This window comes from Lacerta agilis, chromosome 14, assembly GCF_009819535.1.
Source record: "Lacerta agilis isolate rLacAgi1 chromosome 14, rLacAgi1.pri, whole genome shotgun sequence".
NCBI lineage: Eukaryota > Metazoa > Chordata > Lepidosauria > Squamata > Lacertidae > Lacerta > Lacerta agilis.
Genome location: NC_046325.1, coordinates 29,511,571 through 29,534,705, shown reverse-complemented (window position 1 = coordinate 29,534,705; position 23,135 = coordinate 29,511,571). Strand labels below are relative to the sequence as shown.

At 42.9% G+C, this 23,135-nt stretch overlaps 1 protein-coding gene across 2 annotated transcripts in view; it reads right to left on the bottom strand.

The window, feature by feature from the left end:
- Window positions 1-23,135, bottom strand: part of LOC117059475 (signal transducer and activator of transcription 5B) — a 57,492-nt gene that overhangs the window by 32,307 nt on the left and 2,050 nt on the right. Inside the window, exon 1 of one of the 2 annotated variants that reach the window (XM_033171247.1) lies at window positions 19,153-19,209. The exons of the other annotated variant lie outside the window; for it this stretch is intronic. The gene's annotated coding sequence lies outside the window, so the exon portion shown is untranslated. Of the gene's footprint in view, window positions 1-19,152; window positions 19,210-23,135 lie in introns of those variants that run through there. 2 annotated transcript variants of the gene reach the window in all.

Genomic DNA, 23,135 nt, shown 5'->3' with positions numbered 1-23,135 from the left:
TACGAGACAGCGGGAAAAAGAATGGCTCTCTTCATTCATGTCAATAAACCAATTATATCCCCACCTTTTAGTCTTAATAACAAAACAACTAACATACACCAAGCCCTTAAGCCCTTCATCATAAGAACGTTGTGGAAAAGCACTAAGCCACAACGCTTGTACATCTGTACACAACACAGACTACAAATATATTCATATTTAATTTTTGGCAGAGATTTGCTCCTTCCCACAGCACAGCCCCAGACTATGAAAATCTCTCTCCAGCTGTCCTGACCCAGTTGTTATCTGCGCGCTGCACCATCCTTCAAAAATTAAGAGGACTTAAGACAGTCATAACCTGGAGGATTAGTAGCCAATACGTAGCCCATAATAGCTCCTGCTAAATAAAGAGGGCACCAAGCTCTATCAGAGTGCAGCCTACCACAAGCTTGGACCAGACAGAAAGAACTTGAAAGAAAGCGACACATTTCAGGGGGAGAGAAGGTTCCAAAGGAAACATACAGTATATTTTATTTTTTTTCATTTATGAGGCCGAGGAAGAGAAGGCCTCAGGAACAGCCTAGGCTCTCCAGCAACAGTATGCTGACAATAAGCAACAAAGATAAATTCTGAATTCTAATTCTTAACAGCAAGGAAAACTTCTTACTGGAATAGCCTGCTGAAAGATTGTACAGAGCCATACCTTCTCAGGTATTTTTTAACAGAAGGAACCAAAAATCTTCATCAGGTTTACATGAGTTTTACTTATAGCTTTTCTCCCCCTGTGCAACTATGCAAGTTCAAAAACTCTTTCTTCCAATCCACAGCAATAAATAAAATGCAAGACAGAACAGGAGAGAGAAGCTTGGAGAATGATAGATTGTAGAATCCACACCCTGTCAATCTTTAAGCTTTACAATGGAGTGATAGATGCCCTCTAAACAAGAGCAACTAGCAACATGAAAGATTGTGAAATAAGAGCCACTAGACACCAACAATCAACTGAAGAGATATATCAGGGTATTAGATAAGGCCTGCCTTCAGAAGAGCAGGGGAGTTCATAGCAACGCTAATTTCTCAGATCTCTGTTTTCCACCCGTTACAAATGTTCTCAAAATGAGTATATGGAGAAGTAGCCATTACATTTGGACCTTTGCTTCAGGGTATTCACAATCCACATGTTTCTCATATACACATATTCAACAACCTTCTGGGAAGCTGAATGGCAAGTGCATGTTTTGAACCATGCCTAGTGAATGGCCAAGGGATGTGTTTTCCAGATGCTCTCCTAGAAGACTAGGGCCGTGTAATAAACTGGCATTGAAATATTGTGATAAGCAGTTTCAACAAAGTATTACAGTGGTACCTCCAGTTGAGGACAGGATCTGCTCCAGAGCGCTGGTCAGATCCTGAGGTTTCCACAACCAGAGGAACCGCTTCGGTGCACACACGCACAGCGGTAGAGCGCTTCTGCGCATGTGCACGTGGCAAAAACCCGGAAATATACTTCCGGGTTTGCAGCTTACGCATAACCGGAGGGATATGTAAGTGGAGGTAGGACTGTATACATGTGAACAAAAGGTGAATATTTAACAGCTTCCCAGGGGGGTAGCACAGCTGAATGAATACTTTGCAGATATTTTGCAGGCACCAGTGTTTCCAGCTTTGTTTGCTCTCTTTTTGCTTGCTTGCCCTCCCTCCCTCTTTGATAAAAAGGGAGAGATTGGTGGGATGAGGGTTTGGGGGGGTGGAGGGGAGAAGATTTAGCTGGCTGCCTAATGCTGAACAATGGGAGGTTAGGTAAAGGTAAAGGGACCCCTGACCATTAGGTCCAGTCATGTCCAACTCTGGGGTTGCGATGCTCATCTCGCGTTTCTGGCTGAGGGAGCCAGCATAAAGCTTCCGGGTCATGTGGCCAGCATGACTAAGCCGCTTCTGGCGAACCAGAGCAGCGCACAGAAACACTGTTTACCTTCCCGCCGGAGCGGTAACTATTTATCTATTTGCACTTTGACGTGCTTTCGAACTGCTAGGTGGGCAGGAGCAGGGACCGAGCAACGGGAGCTCACCCCATCGCGGGGATTCGAACCGCCAACCTTCTGATCAGCACGTCCTAGGCTCTGTGGTTTAACCCAAGGTACTATGTAAAAATGATGGGGAGGGTGTTTTTCGGTAAGCAGTGCAAGCAAATGTGTGTCTACTCATAAGCAAGTACTACTGAATTCAATGAGGCTTACTCCCAGGAAAGTAGAAGTTAAGTTTAGTTGAACTCAGTGGGGCTTATGCGTGTACAAATTCCACTTAGATCTCTGAGTGGGGAAGCAGATGCAACTTGACTAGTAAATCACTTAAACTACCCTTAAATTAGTTGAAAATATATTAACAATATTATATGGAAGTTTATTTAATATTTTTATTAAATCTACTACTTCTTTAAATTTTAAGCCCCTCCACCACCGCAGGGAGGCCCGGCAAGGTTCTCTGCCAGAGCAGATATATATTGCGATATATCAAGATATCATGGTATTTAGCTCATGATATATTGTGATGTTGAAAATCAGGTATCACCCAGCCCTAGAGAGGACAGAGATCCTATAAGTTTTTTTGTTTCTATTTATTTTAGGAGGCCTTTTAGGGCAAAGCTCTCTCAAGGCAACTTACTTTGAACAAACAAAATGTATTTCGGTTAAAAAACAACAACCACCTTAATCTAGACAAGGGAATCTCAAACTGCGGTTTGAAAGCTCCACTCAGGCAGTCAACAGAATGGTTAAGGAACAGCTGGAAATATTTGTACCTGACTGATTCCCCCCCCCCCACTGTCCCTGATGGTGCTGACTGAGGCTGTTTTAACCAGGGTCAAATTATCAAACAGGCTAACAAGGCCATGGTCTAGGAGTCAACATTTTCCTTGACACTGATGCTGGTGCAGAAGAAAACATTATTTTATTTTTCTGCACATGTACCAGTAACTCAGAAGCACATTCATATGGCTATTAAAACCATGAATTACAGGTCTGCTTCATATGCAGAGGAAGAAATGTTTTATTAAATGATCCAAAAGCACTACCAGCTATTCTCAAGTGGCTCACAATTTTTTCCCCCAGAACTGTTCCTCAGTCATTATTGCTTGCCCTGAAAGATCCAATAGATGTCTGCAGTGCAATACTTCTGCATGATTCATGCAAACAAGTCAATCTACATGTCTCAAGGAAACAGTATATACCTGAAGAAACTGGGCCGGCGGGGGGAACAGGGAGCACAGAGTTTTCAGAACTTTCTGAAAATAAAACTTAAAAGCAAAAGGCTCATAAAACAAAGGGGCCTTATGAACATATGAAGGTGAATTTCAGACTGATCCATCTAGCCCAGAATTGTCTACTTTGACAGTGGCTCTCTGGCAGAGATTTCTCCCATCACTTGCTACCTGTACATTTAAAATGGAGATGCCAGGAAGCCACTTTGCAACCTTCTTCATCCAAAACAGGTGGCTCTAACCACTGATCTACCAGCCCTTTTCTCCATATTGGGGGTAGAAAGCAGAAGTATTGTGCTGTTTGCAATGTTTAAGTTTATTAGCGGCTGTTTTGAGTTTTACCATCCTTGAGAGGTATAGCAAAGCAGCAATGTGTTGCCAAGTGACCGGGGGGGAAACAACGAAAATCCTAAAACTGGCACAAAATGCCATGGACCTGGGTAGGATACACCAACAGATGCCCAATGCACCCAGACCATCACATTCCAGACAGGGCTAATAATTGTACCTGAAGTGCTAGCAGAAGGGGAAAGCTGCAAATTATAAATAAAAGACAGCATTTTCAGTGCCTTGGGGGGAAACTACATACCTACTCAATTGAAACTGAAACTCAAGGAAAAACCACCTGTCTGCCCCTTACACCCATAAACAAAAGAGGAAAAATTGTGCATTGAGATTTGTTTTAGGTGGGATTCCTCCTTGTGTCAAGTTACTGGGCTTGATGGCCCATATACTCCCTTCCAACCCTAGGAAATTACTGGCCTTCAAAGACAATGTTATGAGCTATCCCCTCACATCTGAAAACAGTGTCACTTCTGCAAATGCTCTTGGGCCAAACAGCATCAAAAAGAGATGTTTACAATTCCAAATGCTGCCAGCTAGAGCAGCTGCTTTACTAAACTCCAGGGCTCAAGCCTCAGAAGGGGAAAGGTATTTTTGCTATCTCCCGTGATGAGAGGCTAACGAAACCTTAATCCGACTGGGAGATTCCAGGTTAAACCTGCCCTTAATCTCTAACATAAGAACAAATCACTCTGGATAAAGCAGCATCTGTCTGCACACATACACTTAAAAAATGTGTCATTTTGCAAATACTGACAGAAGGCAAAGATCCCAGCGTTTCCGAATATTTAGTAAGTGCAAGGCGGGAGGAGCATTCCAGGTTCAAACAAACTTGGAAGGCCTTCTCTCAGCAAATGACAAATGTTTTCTGTATCATGCAACTCTTTAAAAAAAAAACAGAGCAAGTGCAAGTTGAACACTCTTTTAAAAAACCAGCAACACTTGATGCAGACAATTTAAACCCCGTAAGGTCACACTAATGGGCTAGTGCTAGTGCAATTTCAAAGCTACCTGGCTTTTGCGTAGGAGGTCTGGGAAACAGTGCAAGAGAGCTGGGAAAATCCCAGGCACCTTGCTTCCTTGACGTCTGATGTCAGTGTTTAGAAATGTGTAAAACCTATCCAGAATGTGCAGGGGCACCAGCTCCTAAAATAAAATGAAAAGCAACACGCAGGGAACAAAAACGTTATTTTCCAGACCTGCAGCAGAATCTTTTCCCATGGTAGCCCCATGACTCTGGAATACATTGCCAGCTGACGTCCACTAAGCTAGTCCACTGCAGATCTTAAGAAGGTCTTCAAATATTTGTTTTATATGACAAATGCATGTGGGAATTTTTAAAAAAAATTATTTTATGACTACTAGGCAAACAAGATGCTCAGCCATTTCCTAACAGTGGCTCACCGGATGCCTCTGGGAAGGCCCACAAGCACAACCTGATCAAAGAAAACCTGCTTGCCATATAGGCAGGTAACCACCAAAAAAATAGTTCCTAGACCAAGCCTCTGCAATATTAGACCAAGGGTCCATTGGGGCCTTCTCCCTGACAGTTTGTGGCTTTCAGGGAACATTTCGAATATCCATAATTTGTGGTCCTTCCTCACCTCTCTGTGGGAGCCGCTAAAGCCTGCTTCCTCGCAGTATGGAAGTGTTGTTCCTTCATATGCCAAAAGCATACTGCGAAAACTCCCAGGCCATGTGGGAAAGGCTTATAGTAACTCCTAACCACTTCAGCCTTGACTCAGTTTCTAGGATGTTGGCATGGTGAGAAGCTGCACTGTAGGCTCCATTCACAGAGGTGAAGGTCTCTCATGTTACCCTTGGTGGTGAGGGGAGGGGCCCACACTGCAGGAGCTCCCGTATCAATGGGTGCATCAGTCAGAAATCCAATAAACAGAAGTGAAAAGTGAAGCCCAAAGGTGGAGAGTTGGAGGCATGGAGCAATGGAAGGAAGAAATGGTCATCCATGTGGCTCCTTCTTTAGCAAACATTTCGCTAACTAAGCAAACGTCAAGACTGCTGCTAATTTGCACAGAGCAAAGTCACAAAAAAGGAAACAACCTTCCCCAGTGATGTTGTCATGGGGGGGGGGAGGATTTGTGGACATTAAATGTTGATAATAAAAGCAGTTGGGGCACATAACATGTGTACATGCATATCTGCAATAATAGTAAGATGGTTAACGTTCTTTTCTTGCATACAGAAAAGAAATCACTAGATCGGTGTGTGATTCAGCCTTTTTTAACCCAGCAGGGAGGGAGGGAGGAGCTCGCAAGTTTTTTCTCTGTCCTCTGGATCCCAGCAAGGCAACATGACTGTTTCAGCCCACATTGCTGCCCACCCCACCCCCCATCTGACAGGAATCGTTGCACAATCAGTATGTGGCTTGTGTAGTCTGCAGGGCGGCATCCTGCTTTGAGTGTGGGAGTGTCCTGGTGAGTGGGTGTGCAGAAAGGTACCGGTATTTGGCTTTCCCCAGGGACACTTTTCCTATCCTCGCAGTCATGTAGCACAACTGCTCGGTAAATGGGACTCCTTTGGCAACCTGTTCCACCCACAGCAAAATTCAGTTTGCAACAAATGCACTTTCAGTGCTGGGGGGGGGGGGAGAAAAGAGTTAACATAGGTAGGGTTCTGAAGGGGAGGAAACAGCAGTTAAAGTAATCAAAAACACCCTTGTGTTGTCCTCTTTCAAGCCCTCTTGGCTTCTTGTGCAAAAAGGAAAGGAGAGCCGCGAAGACAGGGCTGTCAAAATCTGCACGCCCCAAAACAAATGGTGACCTTTGCTGCCATCTGAAAGCACCCCTCACCGTTCTCATGAGCACAAAAGGACTGCTGATGATGAAGAGACGCAAAAGGAGAACATAATGAGCGCAGCCGGAGCCTGCAGCCTGAGACGTCACCAAACACGCAAGCTTGGCAGTCAGGGAAGGTCACAGCTTTATTTAATTTTCAAAAACAGCACAGCTATTCTGAATTGGGTTTGGAGCATACTGCTTGTTTGTGTAAGATACAAAAATAGGCAAACATTTCATTGGCTTTCCGTATGCCATTCAACAGATAGCACTGGGCAAGCATGAAAAACACCCAGCTCTCCAAATCAGCAATAGGGTGCTAAACATGAAAGCAACGTACAGTTTTCAAAAAAGGAGCAAATGCTCTCTACCATCCAAGACGTCACAAGAGATCACCTAAAGCAACTTTGCTACTAACAAGCATGAATCTGAGAATGTTGAGAGAGAGAGAAAGAGACACACAGAGAGAGGGAGAGGAGAAAAAGAGTGTCTGCCAAACTTACCGACAATTGTATGAGGCAAGACCAATCCGTGACCATGTTACAGCAAGATTACAACATTGCAGAGTGGGAAACTGTTATCACTGAGTTGGGAAACCGACCTACTTTGCCAAAGACACAAACGTCAAAGAGTAGGCTGTACATACAACTGGGGAATATGCACAGCCAAGGTAGCAAATTAAATAGCTCCTTTGGGGCTTTGCAAACAAACAGGGGGCACTTGCTGTTCCACTGTCTAGGCCACTCAGATGGGTGAATCCTGTTTTATCAGAAGCTTGAGCCCAGCCATATCATCCAGGAAGTGGTGCTCACAAAGAGCCACCCCAAGCACAGCAGGGAAGCACAGTTAAAGGCAACGCACCTTCTATCAACTAGCAGATGTTCATGGCTGCCCTGGCACAAGTAACCAAGCTTTTCGTGAAAGCACACCACAATACTTACTCTCTCTTGCTAAGCAGCACTCCCTTAGACACCCTCAAACACACCTGCACACATTTTATTTCCCTCCCAAGGGCTATAAATGGATTGGGGGAAAGTATGGGGGTTTTTAGAAAAGTTAAAGAAGCATAAACTAAATGTCAGTATTGTTAATTTTCAAGGAAACAATTTGAAAAATCGCTTTCTGTAAAACAACATTAATACTGATTAAACAACATTGGAAAAGAGGAAAACCATTCATTCCTGCATATTCCCACTCAAGAATGTTGTCTTAATGGAAACTTCTGGAGCAAAGGCTGAAAGTGTCTGGTTTTCTCATTAATTTCATTTTCCTGCATTTGGTTTCAACACAATACATTACTCAGGCCATCTCTGGAGGCAACTAAAAATCACAAGGAATTACTGCCCAGCTCGGAAGCCACAGAGTCAAATGAATATTTCTGTACTGAGCAGAACTCAGTTACGAGAAATACCCTCCCACCCACGCTATGACGATGACAGTCAAGCCCCGGACATGGAAGTGAAAAATTTCCTGATAAAAACAGTTCAAGTTTTGTTATTACACAGAGACACACACATGGGAAATCCCTGGCATACACAAATTCTTCATTGCTCATTTACAACAAATGCAATTTACCTCTGCCTGGAGAACTGCTTTGGGCAAAACTTGAGTTCTGTGCACACAAAATAGTGTACATACTGGAAGCTTCCTACTATTGGGCAGAGTCATATGACCACCTTAGGCAGCTGATTCGGTGTGTCAAAAATGGGCATCAAATTATTAGACTCATAGAATCATAGCACTGTAAAGTTGGAAGAGACCAAGAGGATTATCCAGCCCAACCTCCTGCAACCCAGGAATCTTTAATTGCCATGTCTCAGGAGTGAAACACCTTTGGCCCTCCAAACGTTGCTGGACTCCCAACTCCCAATCACCCTTGACAACTGGTCTTGCTGGCTGGGAATGATGAGAGTTGGAGTCCAACCACATCTGAAGATCCACAGGTTCCCCACTCCTGTTGCATTTTTACTGCCAATGAGGTGGAAGAGGCACTTGTGGGATCTGCTGCCTCAGGTGCCAAAATAACTCAGCTGTCCTTTGCTGCTATATTCCTTGGCTGGGAGAACCATTTCCTACTCCAGCTAAGGCAACAAAGTTTCTTGCTGAGTATTCCTGGAGCAAGGGTTAATTTGATCAGATGCAGGAAAATCATACAGGCAGCCGCCCCCGCCCCCCATTTATGTACAATCGTGTATACATGCACCGCTCTGATCCCAGGAGTGATCCAGAACTGTCATAAAGTCATCAATGAAACGTCACTAAAAGGGCAGGATGGGGTGTTTGCAGGCATTTTCAATGGGTTCTAAATTACACACGATTTCACCGACACGAGTGGTGCCTCTGGGCGTAACCCCTGCGCGTAAACAGGGGAATGCCTGTACCTGGATAGAAAGATTAGCAAGGGCAAATCATGTAAAAGCCACAGAGTGGTTAGTGGAGAGTCTTTCTGAGGAGCAACGTTGTAGAAAATACACAGAAATCCATCTGTGTAGACAAGACTAAGATCTGGCAAGTGGCAGGCCAGAGGCACAAACCAACATTCCTGTACTCTGCCTTCTTTCCATATTGCCCTATCACTTTGCTTACTGTTCACACTGGTAGCTGAGCAATGTGTTTTTGAAGCTTCAAGTATTAGCCAGAGTAGATTCTTCTAACAAAAACAATACCAAGCAGGAATGGAACAACTTCTCATGTGTCTGGATTTCTGAGCTTTTCTGCCCCATGCTCTTAAAACCACAAACAACTGAAATTTAATTCACTGACACCCACACACTATACATACACCCACACACACACACACCAGTGCGATTCCCACACTTCTAATACATTTCCTTCACATCATACCATTTGCAAATGGCAATTAAAGTTGAAACCAAATATCATTTTCCTGGCAGTAAAGCTCCAGTGAGTTCAACGGAGCTTACATCCAAGTAGACACGCATAGGATTTCACTGTGCATAAGAAAGGAGTATCTGTGGCCCTCCATATGTTGCTGGAATCACTACCATCAGCTCCAGCCAGCATAGACAATGGTTTGGGAGTTGGTGGAAGTTGTAGGTCCAACATCTGGAAGGCCACAGGTCCCCCATCCCTGAATTAAGATAGTAGACTATTAAGGAAAACAATAAATCAGGGGCACACCACTGAGACTACCTCTATACAGGGAAAAAACCCCATACAAATGAGGTCACAAACTAGAGAAGTCCTGGGGAACCTGGGGCCCTCCAGATGTTGCTAAACTACAACTTCCAACACCCTTGACCATTGACTATGTTGGCTGAAGCTGGCTGAAAGGAGTTAAGAGTCCAAAAACATAAACAAAGCCACTGTTTCTCCATACTTTATGAACAGGCTCCTCCTCGTTAAAATGAGAAACAAAACTGATCTCAAGTAGGTACATTTTAAAGCCTCATATCCACACCCTCTCTAGCAAAGTAAAGGGATTGGGCTAAGTGCTGTCAAGGTCCAAATTCATTACAATAAGCAGGCACAGAAAATTTGACTAGTTAAATATTGGTCAAAAACTGAAGGAAGACATTATTGCATGAAAAACATAGCTGAATACATTGTGTATTCAGAAAGGAGGAGGGGAAAGAAAAAGATTTCAACAACAATTTTTAAAGTGTCTGTTTCAGCAGAAATCTACCAAGGTTTGCAGAAAGATTTATTCTTACTGTTTTATCCTGAATCCAGCCCCCTGCACCAACGAAACGAAGCCTTTTCTGTCTTCAAGCCCTTTATATGTTTAGTAATGCTTCCCTTCTAAAATGTCTTGCACATTAGTACAGCTCATAAATCAGTTGCAGTAAGTCATTTCCACCCTCAAGGTTAGGGGAGGGGACCTGTGGGTTACAATACATTGTTGGACTACAACTTCCTTCATCGCTGACCACTGGGCATGATGGCTAGGACTGGCGCGGGTTGTACACAGGCGCCCCATCTCCGCTCCAGCTAGTCAGCCTTCCTCCAAGTCCCTGTCTCTCTAAATACCCATGCCTCTAAATACCCATCTAGCCAGCATCCTAGAGTCATTCCCCCCCTAGACATACCCTTCCCTTGGTCACCTCAGGTTATTGTTTGCATTTATAACCTTGACAATGAGATCCATTATCTGCCTCATTTGAGCTCTTATACCCTAGTTTCCCTCTCCACCTATCAGTCCTCAAATCTTGAGCTTGTTACAGATAGATTGGTAACTATAAATAGGCAAAAAATGGTCCTTTGTCTGTCTCCTGTCCTGTCACCTACAGGATTTCTTCCCCTGGCCAATGGTTCTGCACTGTCATGAGATGTTCACAAGCATTCTTCTAACGGTTCAGTGAGTGTCGGAAACAGAATGCTGACAAATAATAAGGCTTGCTGTGGATGGAAGTGAAAAGTTAGCTTGTGTGGGAAAAAGATAATGAAGGGCCAAAGGACAGGTGGAACTATGTGCTGTCAGCAGGAAGGAAGGAGACAGAATTCTGGGAAGACACAAGGAGGCCAGAAGCCACACAACTGAAGAAAAAAAGGGCAGCAGGCTGAGCAAAAGACATTGAAAACATTTGAAAGTGTGGAGACAGAAGACTGAGATAAAGAACAGCTAAGCAGAGTGAGGGGCTAGGGTGAAATAGCTTGTGCAGCCTAAGCACAAGAGGGGCTCCAAGTTGTTGGCAAAAGGGAAAAGTATAAGGACAAAAAACTTTTTAAGCTAGGAGCTGTGGAAAAGGGAAAAGACAAAGGCTGAAGGTCACATATCAAACGGAAATAACCAAACAAGTGTTCAGCTGCAGGTTTCTAAGGTACTTAGAATTAGTTTCTTTAGCTATTTTAAACCCAGAAGCAAGCTAGGAAATAATGAAAGAAAGTATTAAAATACAAACATATTATTACCATGTATAGTTTTTTATAATGAGAACATTTTTTCAAAGAACATACAATTACAACAGAAAATGCCTATTGCCTTCTCAAGCCAAGTCAAATTAGGCCCCACACTGCGATATAATAATCTGGGAGGCTGTGTTGTTCTATTTCCTACGCGGAGTTTGAACAGGCAAGGACAACAATTCCCTCATCATTTTAACACTCACAGAAGAGCAGTAACCATATTTCCAATGACAGGGAATTTTAAAATAATAGTAGCTCCCCCTACCTGCAAAACAGAATTATCTATGGCAGGGATGGGGAACCTGTGACCTTCCATCCTACCTGTTGCTCCCACCAGTCCCAGCATCCCAGATCACTGGCCATGCTAGATAAGGCTGATGCTGATTGGGTGTTCAGCAACACCTGAAGGGCACCAGATTGGGGAAGGCTAATATGATACATTCCTTTCCCCCCACCACCTCCATGCCTTATGATATATGACTCTTCTATGCCTTAAGCAGTACAGTTTCCTAATGTTGGCCCAGTAAGTTTCTTCCTTCAGGTAAAAACTTTCCTGAGCAGTGTTAGAAACTGAGACATGAAAGCTAGGAGCTAAATGGTACCTTAAACCTAGGTTATGGGCACAACAACTCAATGTCTGGGCACACTTTTTTATATAACATGAATACAAAGCTGAAAATGAATAAACTGCAGCTAAAATGTTATGTTCATTTTTCACATGGTCTAGTCCTTCCCCTGCCCACCTCCCTAATATTATCAAAAGGGTCTCTTCTCCAGTCTTCAGGGAGTAGCTGGAAGTGGGGAGGCAGAAAAAGTTCCTCCTTTTCTTCCACTTTGCAGTTTTAATCTGAAATCTTCGGTGCAATACTGCACCCAGATCTCAGAAACGGGTTGCGCTAATGAAATTCCCTGACGCAAAATGCGTCTAGAATAATGGGAGTTTTGAACGCTGCTCCTGAGCCATTGTATACTTAACCTGCCTCTGGTAGCAGAAAACATGCTTTACATTCATAAGAACAAAAGTTCAGAATCCCTGCCATCTCCAGTAAAAGCAGGGATGAGGAGCTTGTGGCCTCCAACTTTCATGGCCAAGAGAGAGAGATAAACTGTGTCCAACAACATCTGGAGAGCTGCAGATTACTCATCTCTGACTGTGTTTGTGTCATTTACATACAATTTTATCATTAAAGGCTCTCTGGCACAAGAGGCAGGGGGGGGGGAAATCTACCAAAGACGCTGGGGAGTTGTTGACTGTCAGAGGAAAAAATACTGGACTGGATAGTCCAGTGTTCTGGCTCAGTATAAGGCAAGTGGATACATCTCTCACTTTATAATCTTTCCACCTAAACCTTGTGCTGCCCATCAAATGTAGACTGGGAGCTTTCTAAGCAAAAATAGTGCTAGTTCTGTGCTCTACACAGCATCTAGAAACATTACAGTCGTACCTTGGAAGTTGAACAGAATCTGTTCCAGAAGTCCATTCAAGTTCTGAAACATTCGGAAACCAAAGCGCAACTTCTGACTGGCTGCAGGAAGCCCCGTTCGACTTCCAAAAATATCTGAAGAAGTGTGCATGCACACAAAAGCTCATACCAAGAACAAACTTATTTGGTCTCTAAGGTGCTACTGGAAAGAATTTTCGGGAGACAAAATGTTGGAGAACTAAGCTGTTCAAAAACCAAGGTACTACCGTACTTGTGTTAGAGAACATTGCTAGCTGTTATAGATGTGAGGTATGGGACCCTAATGTCAGTTCAACACACATACTCATACCCCAGATCTGCATAAATTTCAGGGGTCTACTCTTGAGTAATGCATAGCTGAGTACCACCCACTCTCTCCAGAAATACACAGCAGCAAGACTACAAGATATAAACAATTAGAGAACTGCAAAGCATATCCATCTCTGCCTACACTATGCATCATAATTCCTTCCATTTCCAAAGTTCAGACTGTGTATAATTTGCTTATGTAGCCACAAAAGGCACATCCCATTCAAGTTTGGTAAAAAACACCAAGGTTTGCAGAGATACAAAATATTTTTAGGTGGGATAAAACCCAAACTGACAATGGGCATGAAATGGTGACTGGTTGTTTGGGAGCAGGGAGAATGAAATGGCAGGAATCCTCAACAGCAGTACACTGCATCATTTTCTGTTGCTGTCCTGGACTTCTGGAGGAAGGGCAGGATAGCAAATGGAATAAATAATATTATCTGTAAACAGGATTTCTAACCCGCTTTTCACCACAAGGTCCCAGGGCAGGTTAAAACAATACAGTGACACAATTTAAAATGAGATAGAATAATTTAAGTAAGAAACCAATGCAGTTTAAATAAGAAAATACAGTAAGGGATGTGTGACTTCAACACCCAATGACAGCTATAAGGTGAAGAAAGTACCGTATTTTCCAGCATATAAGACTGGGTGTATAAGACGACCCCCAACTTTTCCAGTTAAAATATAGAGTTTGAGATATACTCGACCGCAGATTCTCCACCCAGCGGCATATAAGACGATCCCCAACTTTTGAGAAGATTTTCCTGTCATACTGAATGGCCTAATTTCTATTAATTTTTTCAATAATAGAGCAGTTAAGTACCAAACACAAAATATTTGTTCTAAGGAAGACACAAGTGTCTTTCCTTAACAATAACCTAAGACACCCTAGAACATATAACCAACAGCCAATGTAAAAGAAAAGGAAAAGGAACCCACACACCACCAAAAAAAACCCCAAACTCTGAAAAGGTTCCAAAAGTTAGAGAATGGCTTTAAACATCGAAGTAAACCCCAAACTCTGAAAAGGTTCCAAAAGTTAGAGAATGGCTTTAAACATCGAAGTAAGTACCTTGAATTGGGCCAAGAAACGAAACTGCAAACAATGCAGTTTGTTTTAACACAGAGCTTGCTTATGCGAGTTCTAAATGGAACGCCAGCCAGTAAGAAGGCTGTTGCATTTTGGATCGGTTGAAGTTTCTGAGTCATCTTTTGCTGCAAGTTCCACTTGTAGGTTCCAATCAAATTCAATAAAGATGAATGAGAGAGTGACAAAGAATGTAAAACAACTTTGCAAACTTTAAGTCTGAGGGCAAAGCTACACTGCGCAAGGCATCTGCAACTTGGTCTCCCAACATTTGCATTTTTACTGAAAAGCAACCACATTCAAGAGGTGTGTGTCAGAATTTCGTGAGAGCAGTGGAGCTGTGGGGCATTTAATTATTCTGTGCTGTTTTCCCAATTTACATTCTTGGCTGCACTCTCAAATCTGGGTTATCTTTAGGATCTGGGGGTGGGTGGGTATTTAAATAAGGAAAATGGCACCTGTATTGCCGGAAGAAATATCAACAACCTCAGATATGCTGATGCCACAACCTTGATGGCAGAAAGTGAAGAGGAATTAAAGAACCTTTTAATGAGAGTGAAAGAGGAAAGCGCAAAATATGGTGTGAAGCTCAACATTAAAAAAACTAAGATCATGGCCACTGGTCCCATCACCTCCTGGCAAATAGAAGGGGATGAAATGGAGGCAGTGAGAGATTTTACTTTCTTGGGCTCCATGATCACTGCAGATGGTGACAGCAGTCACGAAATTAAAAGACGCCTGCTTCTTGAGAGAAAAGCAATGACAAACCTAGACAGCATCTTAAAAAGCAGAGACATCACCTTGCCGACAAAGGTCCATATAGTTAAAGCTATGGTTTTCCCAGTAGTGATGTATGGAAGTGAGAGCTGGACCATAAAGATGGCTGATCGTTGAAGAACTGATGCTTTTGAATTATGGTGCTGGAAGAGACTCTTGAGAGTCCCATGGACTGCAAGAAGATCAAACCTATCCATTCTGAAGGAAATCAGCCCTGAGTGCTCACTGGAAGGACAGATCCTGAACCTGAGGCTCCAATACTTTGGCCACCTCATGAGAAGAGAAGACTCCCTGGAAAAGACTCTGATGCTGGGAAAGATGGAGGGCACAAGGAGAAGGGGACGACAGAGGACGAGATGGTTGGACAGTGTTCTCGAAGCTACCAACATGAGCTTGACCAAACTGCGAGAGGCAGTGGAAGACAGGAGTGCCTGGCATGCTCTGGTCCATGGGGTCATGAAGAGTCGGACACAACTAAACGACTAAACAACAACAAATAGCTGTATAGCTGTTCTGATAATTTTTCTTATCTCTACATGACAAGCGGCGCCTTAAAGCCCCCTCTTCTGCATAATATTAAAGAGATAGGAGTCCTGGTCTCCATTCTATCTGGTTACCCTAAAGCAAATATGGGGAACCTGTGGTCTTCCAGATGTTGTTGGACTCCAACTCCCATTAGCCCCAGCAAGCATGGCCAAAATGGGAGTTGAAGTCCATCACCATCTAAAGGGCCACATGTTCCCCACCCCTGCCCTAGAGGAAGATGCAGAACAACAGCCATGTGCTGCTTTAAAAAAAAATGGGGGAAATGGGTCTCATTGTTGAAGGCTGCAGTTAAAGGGGTGGTCCTAGCTTGTTGGACTAAGCTATTGGTTTTCAAACTGTGTTGTAGAAAAGCTTTAGAAGGGTTCCTCAGTGGTAAAGGTAAAGGTAAAGGTAAAGGTAAAGGGACCCCTGACCATTAGGTCCAGTCGTGTCCGACTCTGGGGTTGCAGCACTCATCTCACATTACTGGCTGAGGGAGCCAGCGTACAGCTTCCGGGTCATGTGGCCAGCATGACTAAGCTGCTTCTGGTGAACCAGAGCAGCGCACGGAAACGCCGTTTACCTTCCCTATTTATCTACTTGCACTTTCGACGTGCTTTCGAACTGCTAGGTGGGCAGGAGCAGGGACCAAACAATGGGAGCTCACCCCGTCGCAGGGACTCAAACCACCGACCTTCTGATCAGCAAGCCCTAACCCACAGTGCCACCTGCGTCCTGGGTGAAGAACGATGTAAAAACAGCTACACCAAAGTAGAAAGGTTGGCAAGCCACTGAGCTGGGTGTCTGACAGCAGCACTACCACTGTTATTGCTAGGGACAATGTATGCAAGTTGCATCCCACACTCTGTTTCTCGAAACACAGTCTTCATCCTGCTTTATTCCTGGACCAGACTCATAGCTTGTACAGCTGACTACAAAATCATACACAACACCAGTTTGGTGTAGTGGAAGACCAGGGTTCAAATAAGCACATGATTCTGTGGGGAGGGCAAATTTCTGGTTTTGATTCTAAAACCTAAGAACATTTTCAGTTTGGTCTACCCTAACTGAAAAGTATGGGGAACATACCTTTTTTTTAAACAGAATTTTGTAAATATGTTTAGGAGCTGTATGTGAGCAGGGAGATCTCTGGCTAAAAGCAAAGACTAAAGCTTCCCACCCAAAGAGCAGGTTTTTGCAGCACTATTCCTTTTATTATTCATCACTCATAAAATACCCCACTATGCTTTATGTTCTGACTCTCCTCCCTGGCTGGCATCTCCACTTGCAAGAATACCAGCTTCCTCTCCTCACGTGAACTCCCTGGGAAATACAACAAACCTGATGAGATTGGCAGAAACTGTTGTGAAAGATAGAAATGGAAATACATGGAGGATGGCCATTCCTTATTAGAAGCCATACAGTATGCCCTCTGAAAGAGAAGACTGTCTCATGAAACAGATAGGTATGTATGTGTGTATTAATTGATTTGAGAGCCCAAAACATGGCTAGCAGCAGTTTCCAGCCTGCAAGTCCCCCAAATCATTTGCTAAGTTTATGTGCAATGTCAGAGAAGACTACAGACAGACAATTTACCAAACAATGAGGTTTTTCTATCATGGCATTTCATGGTTGTCTTTATTAAGCAAAATAAAGAGCAACCTTTCTCTGCTACGTAATACTTGGTAAATGTTGGGAGCCATATCACCTCCTACAGCTGCTATATATAAGTTTTTAAAAAGATTCATACAATGCCAAACTATGTCTTTATCACTGTGTGTAATTTGCCCTTGAGACTTCAAAATTCTTTTTCCAAGTGTTGTTTATATATTTTGAAATACTTATGTTTAGTTCTGTGACTCATCTTTATATAATAATCTCTTTTAGTTTTGTGTGTTTTGTGTAAGAACGCTTTTTAATATATAAATAAAACTTCTACTCCTACTCATTTGCAGGTTGTTTATTGCTGGAATATCCTGGGCAAAAGCTAAAAAGGATCAGGAAAGAAAGGTCTTACTCCTGTACATAATGAGAGGTTCCAAATCTAACCCCATAATAGTCAGATCTTAGGGTTCTTTTAGTTACAGGTGAAACTCGAGAAATTAGAATATCGTGCAAGGTTCATTTCTTTCAGTAATTCAATTTAAAAGGTGAAACTAATATATGAGATAGACTCATGACATGCAAAGCGAGATATGTCAATCCTTTATCTGTTATAGTTGTGATGATTATGGTGTCCAGCTGATGAGAACCCCAAATTCACAATCTCGACTTTGGGGTTTTCATCAGCTGTGTGCCATAATCATCACAATTATAACAAGCAAAGGCTTGACATATCTTGCTTTGCATGTCATGAGTCTATCTCATATATTAAACTCCAGTAGCTAATGAAAACAATTGCTTACATAAATGAACTTTTCCATGACATTCTAATTTTTCGAGTTTCACCTATATATCTCAGAAGTCATAGTTCTGTGTGAGTTGTATGACAAGGGACTGGGGTGAAATGTGTACAATCCATAAATGATTAATCTTGATTTTAAGGTGTGATGTTACACTCAATAGGCAGTTCCACAGGATTAAAAGCTACACAACAATGGGCTTCACAGACAGAAAATTTGTAAAAAGTCTGTGTGGTTTTTTTCCCTGAGAGAGAACCACTCCAAAGAGAGTGGAAAAATCTTACTGACCTCTTTGAAACAACACAATTACCAGTGTGAATAAAGTTTTAAGACTGTAAGAACAAATAGCCTACCTACTTCCTTAAACAAAGACCCAATAAATAGTGATAAAACACAGTAGCAATGCATGGAGGGGCAGGCCTTCCACTCCATGGCAACAGAACAGAACTAGTCCGTAACTACGGGCAGAGCAACAGCAACCACAGAATAAGACAAAGCCAGCCACGGTTGTATGTGTTGCTGCACATAAGAAATGGGCAAACTTTCCCACATTCACTGCTCAGTAAGCTGGTGGTTTCTATTCACTCATTCTAACTGCTCAGAATGAGAATGTGTCTTCAAGCAAGGAAGGGAAAGTAGTGCAGCTTCTGAGACGGAAAGTTCCAGAACGTAGTGGGTGAGAAGCAGGAACTTTAGGGAAGATCAGATGGAGGAGGAGACCAATGCCCACAGAAAAAGGAGGAAGAGAGAACAACCTATATATAGGAGGGGCTTGGACAGTGTTGGCGGGAAGAGAATGGCGAGGCTAAGGAATTTGGAAAATTTTGAGACTACAGTCCAAAGAGGTGGAGAAATAGGGGGCTGAATTTCACATCGCTCTTTGATCTAACATGTGGCACTGGCCGAATGTTTCTAGTTTATATCAGAATTATTTTGAAAGGGTCCACAAGCATATAAACGGTTTACTTTGTTTTCATAAGTGCTTGGTCAAACACTTTATAAAGGCTTGCTCATCTCACGTTTATACTTCTTCCCAACCCATATATGAATTTTGTCAGATCTGTGATGTGCAGAAACTGCAGACCAAAGCAACATCCCTCAGTTATGTCTCCAGGCTACTATATCTCACCCCCACTCTTGGCATGCCACTTGTCTTGCATTTCTCTATGTGGTCATGCTCCGCACTTGGACAAACTTTACTCTCACTTGGTGTCGCATAGATCTTGGATAAAGAATGAAACAAAACCAGGGGAATGTGTGTTTTTTTTAAAAAAAAAATGGGAGAAGCAGAAGCAGCACAACAGAAATTATCGATTATGAAACTTTGGATTTCTATAAGACCTACCTCCACTGGTTCCTCGCCCTCAACTGGAGCTCCTGAAAAACACTGCAAAAGATAGGAAACAAAATTACTACAAAATAAAAAATATGTGAACTCTTGTAGGCACATAGTGTACTCTAAATAAAACTTAGCTCTAGATTTATTCAGCATGCCTACAGCTCTTTGATTCACACACACACAAAACAGCATGGCAAATTTCCCAGAGCCCCTGCAGACAGCAGGCAGATGGAGTTTGGCCTTGTGAATACTTCCCATTGCAAGTTGAGCTCCCTTCCTCTCTGCGAAGGGCAAGGCAATCTAACCCTGCTAGACTCTTTCATGAGGCCAAGTTATAGCTACCTAACACTTCAGGGGGGGCTTCAAAAACCATACTATTAACATAATGAAAAGATGGCCCTGTGTAACTAACACTGTGTGCTGCTTTAAGAAAAGGGGCATATAAATGAAGTAATAGCAGCCATAAAAACTTTTATCAGCCCCACATCATTTCTATGCTAGAACTGTGGAATCGTTAAATGGGAAGGGACTGAAAGTCATCTGCAAGTTATTCTCCTACCAGCTATTTAGAAGATCAACCATGCAGTAGAGGTAAACAGCCCATTACAAAGGCTTCAAGCCGAGAACATGTGTTAGCACTGAAAAAGGAACCTGTGGAACAAACATCTCCATACGTCTCGTGCAAACAAATCAAACCACACAATGCAGGCAGTAGGCAAATGTCCAGGGTGTCTAGCTTTCTATTTTTTTCTGCGCTCTGGTAGAGAACTACAGTTTATTCATCCTAGATACCTGATCTGATGGAAGTGCTTATCCCACACAGGCAAGCACAATTCATGCATGTGTGCTCTGCTTTATACGAGAATGCAGTTGGACTAGGGAAAGAATTCCAGGTACCCCACATGAGACTGTCCTAGTATCTATGATATGGAGCAAGTATTGGCCCTCTGTAAATTTAAATCCTTTGTTCTCTATATCAATAAGCAATAAGAGCTGCTGCAGAGAGCAAAGCAAATCCCCAATGTCATCACCCACTCCTGCTTCTGTTTGTTTGTCATGCAAGATGCAGCAAAGAGTAGACAATGCACCCATCAAACTATTGATAAGTTATTCATTTTTATCATACCCACACATTATCTATGCATATCTATAACCTATACGTGATTAGTCATATTTGCATCTTGTCCCTCCATCAAACGAACTCAAAAGAGGTGTACATGGGTAGATGCCAAGTGATACCTCACCTTATTACAACAATCCTGTCCAGTAGGTTAGCTTGAGAGATTGTTGCCACATTTCAGCTATGCTAGCGTGCGTCATCCCAGTAAGATAATAAGATATAGCACCAATCAATTGTTTGGGATGGGAGGCTCACAGCTGAGTATAGACATGAACTGGGCTTCAACATCAAAGCCCAACCACTCTAGCCTTGACATCACACTGCTTCTCAATGTAGTAAGGAACCTTCTGTGACGCTACACTGCAGTAGCAGCTTACAGAGAACTACCAGTAATAGGTGAAGGTGATTCACAAGAGGCAGTCAAGTCGAATACAGCAGAGGAAACTTCCAAGGTCACCATGCAATCTGGCTTGAGGCAAAATCCATTCCTTACTGCGAATCTATCAAGAGCAGAACCAATCCACAGAACATCAGTGTCATTTTCTTACAGCCTAAACTTGTCTCAAGAGGCTGCTGCAAAGCTAAATACAATTCGTTCACAGAAAAGTACCGCAGAAATACATAATACAGTAATCGTTTTAACGCCAAACACATGGAACAGAATTAACCCAATAAATTAGTTCTTGTAGTCTGGCCACAATTATTTTAGCTGTACTGTATTACAGGTAGTTATACTCTGCTAAATACCGTAGATTGGCTACTGCAATTAACTGCACGCAGGACTGCCATTAAAGGCTGTTCAGAAACTGCTGTTGTTTCGGAATACAGTTTTTGTTGTTGTTCAGTCGTTCAGTCGTGTCCGACTCTTCGTGACCCCATGGACACACCAGGCACGCCTATCTTTCACTGCCTCCCGCAGTTTGGCCAAACTCATGCTAGTCACTTCGAGAACACTGTCCAACCATCTCATCCTCTGTCGTCCCCTTCTCCTTGTTACAGTTACTAGATTGCTAATTACAGTATGCTTCCAAGGTGCTGGTGATTTCCCTTAACTCAGTTTTGTAAATAACCCAATGAAAGTTTTTTTGCCAGGCATCTGAACTAGATAGTGATGGTGCCAAGCACGCCCTCCCCCCGCCCCGCCCCCTGGGAAAGCATTCTAGAAGAGCCACAACTGAAAAGGCCCATTCTCATGTAACCAGGAGGCACACAGAAAAGAGTCTCAGATACTAAACACAGGGTCTGGGTTGGATCATGTGAGATCCTGAGATGCATAAAAAGGTCAAAAACAGCAATTAAAATTGAGCCTGGAAACTAACTGCTAACCAGAGTAGTCTTGGAAATAACCCAACAAAAATTACTAGCCAGCAAACTCTTTTACTAGCCTGCAATAAAGACTAGCATGAAGCATTTCCATGGAAGACGGGAAGTCCTATTTCTCCATGGAAAAGCAGGCTTCTAGCTTCTTAACATATTAATAATAATGAAGCCTTCAATGAAATGGACAGCTGGATGGTCAAAATGATCCATCCCTTCTTCACCAGCCCTCTGTAGTTCCATGCTGATCTCGTAGAAAAGGGCTTCCCTTCTTTCACAGCTGGCAAAGAAACCAAGCAGGGCATCAAAAGCGGGATGGAGCAATTTGTCCCTCGTCCACTAGCTCCCTTACTCACCTCCATAGAATTTCTGGTCACCTATGGCTCAAATGTTTCCTACTTGGCAGGGGGTTGGAGTGGATGGCCCTTGTGGTCTCTTCCAACTCTATGATTCTATGAAATGCAAAACTGTTTTAAATCCTTGCATATTTTGGGACCTAGGTGCCTGGAGTAATGCTTGTCCCTGGTTCAACCTGTCCATGTACTGAGTTGACCTTTGGAGACTCACACCACCAGGCATCTCCACCATCTGAGATAAGCGACAGACACCCTTTTCAATTGTAGTGCCTCATTTATGATAGGATCCTCTCCCCAAAATTATTATGTTTTCTGCACCAGACAAAGTTATTTTTATTTGTCCAGGCTTCTAAACTGACATTTATTTCAATGTGTTGTAATTTATAAGTTTGTTTTGAGTTTTGTAAATAAATATTAGATACATGGCTGAGAAAATCTCTTACATGTTGTGTGTGTTTTTCAGATTGTTAAGCTTGTTTTGTTTGCATGTACAGTGCGGGAAAGAAGTATTAGATCCCCCGCTAAATTTGCCCGTCTGCCCTCTGATGAAGAAATGACCAGTCTATAATTTTAATGGTAGGTGTATTGTAGCTGCGAGAGACAGAATAACAACAGAAAACCCCCAGAAACCCAGAAGACAAAAGTCAGAGATTGATGTGCATTATAATGAGTGAAATAAGTATTTGATCCCTTTGCAAAAGATGACTTGGTGGCAAAACCCTTTGTGGCAATTACAGAGGTCAGACGTTTCTTGTAGGTGACCACCAGGTTTGCACACATCTCAGGATGTATTTTGGGGTTTTCCTGTTGTTATTCTGCATGGGTAGGCAAACTAAGGCCTGGGGGCCAGATCTGGCCCAATCGCCTTCTAAATCCGGCCCACAGACGGTCCAGGAATCAGCGTGTTTTTACATGAGTAGAATGTGTCATTTTCTTTAAAATCTCCAGGTTATTTGTGGGGCCTGTCTGGTGTTTTTAAATGAGCAGAATGTGTGCTTTTATTTAAAATGCATCTCTGGGTTATTTGTGGGGCATAGGAATTCATTCATTCCCCCCCCATATAGTCCGGCCCCCCACAAGGTCTGAGGGGCAGTGGACTGGTCCCCTGCTGAAAAGGTTTGCTGACCCCTGATATTCTGTCTCTTGCAGCTACAATAAACCTACCATTAAAACTATGGACTGGTCATTTCTTCGTC